The sequence below is a fragment of the Pocillopora damicornis genome, chromosome 8 (genome assembly GCF_964200805.1).
Source record: "Pocillopora damicornis chromosome 8, jaPocDami1.2, whole genome shotgun sequence".
NCBI classification, from domain to species: Eukaryota; Metazoa; Cnidaria; class Anthozoa; order Scleractinia; family Pocilloporidae; genus Pocillopora; species Pocillopora damicornis.
In genome coordinates this window covers 18,703,604-18,706,090 of record NC_142677.1, presented here as the reverse complement: position 1 = coordinate 18,706,090, position 2,487 = coordinate 18,703,604, and positions in this window count along the sequence as shown.

The window sequence follows — 2,487 nt, the reverse complement described above, 5'->3', positions numbered from 1 at the left end:
CGCAAGTTCGCCCCAGGCTACCGCCTGGTCGAGTTCGCCCCTTAAAGTAACACTCTTTTCATTTTCTGTCGAAATCATAATATATTTCGATCAACATGCAATTATATTTTTTTCTCAATCAAGCACTTGATTACGGAAACAAGCTCATTTACTATGAAACAATGGGCCTAACGACGCACAATCACGCATATCAAACTACTAAATAAGCACAATGGTCGTTGCTTAAAAAAGTTTGTCAGCTACTGAGAGGGCAAACCAATCTATTTACTGCACGTAAAGCCGCCAGCTTTACAGGCTACCTCCGAACTGCCAAAGAGAAATATCATGGCCTCTCGTATATATTTTCTTACCAAAGGGAACGGACTGGGATAAATCAGCACTTGTACATTTTTTAAGACTACAAATTGCACTCGCCCTACGGGCTCATGCAATTTGTTTCACCTTCGAAAAATTTATTCGTGCTTATTTATCCCAAATTGCATTCGAAATCATGTAATTACCTATAAATGGCACCGTTTACAAATTACAGCGCCGGACATTTGGGAGTGATATCGTTAAATATACAACGGTTTTCCTCTTTTTTCCTGATTTTTTTGTTTTGTAGGCAATGTGTAAAGAGGAACTGTGTTATTGATTCGAGATCATCAGTGTATCCTCAACTTTCCGAAATCTCTCGTTTTTAAATATCCTTCAGTTTATCTCCTGCCTTAATACGACTTTTTGCGTACGAATGAGCATCGCACAGCAACATTCGTCCAAGTAGATTTCCGGTTGTACCGGCTTATCTTAGTATTTTGTCAAAAAGAAACTCATTTTCTTGATCCGTTTATCTGAACCATTATGAAGAAAATCTAGAGGACTGCCAAGCTTACAAGCCAAGCCATGAATTGTTAAGGTCTGAATAATTCTGGGCATTACTTACATTTCTGGACATTACTGACTAACAACAATACCATTTATTTTAGTTAACAGTAAGGCGCAACCTCCTTTTAATTGCGCGAGACTATTATACTATTATTGTCCTCCGCCTAATTAATACTTACTAGTTACTTCTAAATTTCAAGTTATCAGTTTAAACTTTGTAAAACTGTTAGTGTTTATGTGGAACGAATTGACTATTGCGTGGAATGAAACGACTTTTTGGTGGAACGAAATTATTTTGACTTACTTTGACTTGGAACGAAACGACTTAGAAAGAAATGATCATGGAACGAAACGACGGTAAACCCCCAGCCGGTTGTGTCATTTTGTACCCAGCTCGGTCGTATCGTATCCAAACAAATAAAGTATGTTTTCCATGGCAAGTATGTTTAAATTAAGGTCGCTTTTTTTTAATTGTGAATTGCAATATTGCATGCGTTAAATACGTTTTGTTGACCTGGTGTTCATTTTTGAAGCGCGACTACTTTGTGAGTCCAATTTACATTATCAACCAGGCGATAAAACCAAATCATGCAAGGGAAGGGGAAATGAATCATGGAAGGGTTAACAATCAGGCTAGAATCGATCAGCGGTTTTGGCAAGAATCCACAAGTGATTTGGGTACGAAACGATTCAAACGTAGGTACAAATTGACCGAATATCATTTTGAGGAGCGCGCGCACGATTATGTATCATGACGATGTCATTCACTGACATTGTAACCGTATCGTGGTGGCTTAAACACGTATTTTTCACAAAGATGCTCGAAGAGGCTGATCAATGCTCTGAGGGAGTAAGTGCCTTTCTGAGTATAATAACACAGGATCGTGAAGAAAATTCAGTGGTGTGAACTCCGCCGATCGAGAAGTTTCATTCGAGCACAGCGGGAAGCTATAGATGTACTTCTTGATCCTGGATTTCTCGAAGTTTTCAAAGTGAAAGAGGAGCAGGAAAACGGATCACAACTAAAATCACTTCATTTTGCCAATATTGAGAGAAAGTGCTCTGAAATATCAAGTCACCGACCCTCGCGATCGCTCTCTCACGATTATTACAAGCCTGATAACCAAGCAATTTGTGTAAAAGGGTGAAGGATGGAGAATTTCTGGAGAAAGAACAACTGGGAGAAGTAAGTGGTGAAGTCAGCGCTGAGGTAACTCAGAGAGTAGATGGTCGGCAATTGAAATCTCTCTACTGGAGATCGCTGAACCAGGGAACTGCAGTGGTGATTCTTGTGAGAAATGTAAGCGAGTTCTTTTGGTAAAAAAAGCTGCGGATAGATTTGAAATCTTTCCACTGGAGATCGCTGAACCAGAGGTATAACTGCAATAATGATTCTTGTGAGAAATGCAAGCGAGCTCTTGAGGTTAAAAAGGTTGCGGACAGATTTGAAGTAATTAGAGCTGCAAAACAAGTACTCCAAGAAAGCCGGAGTAACGAGAAGACCGAAGACGAAGAAAGTGACGAGTTTGGAGAGAGCTTGGAAAAAATCAAATGGGAAGATTTTGCAGGAGTATGGCGCTCGCACTGAACGCGTGAACTGTGGTTCAGAAAACCAAGACCCCA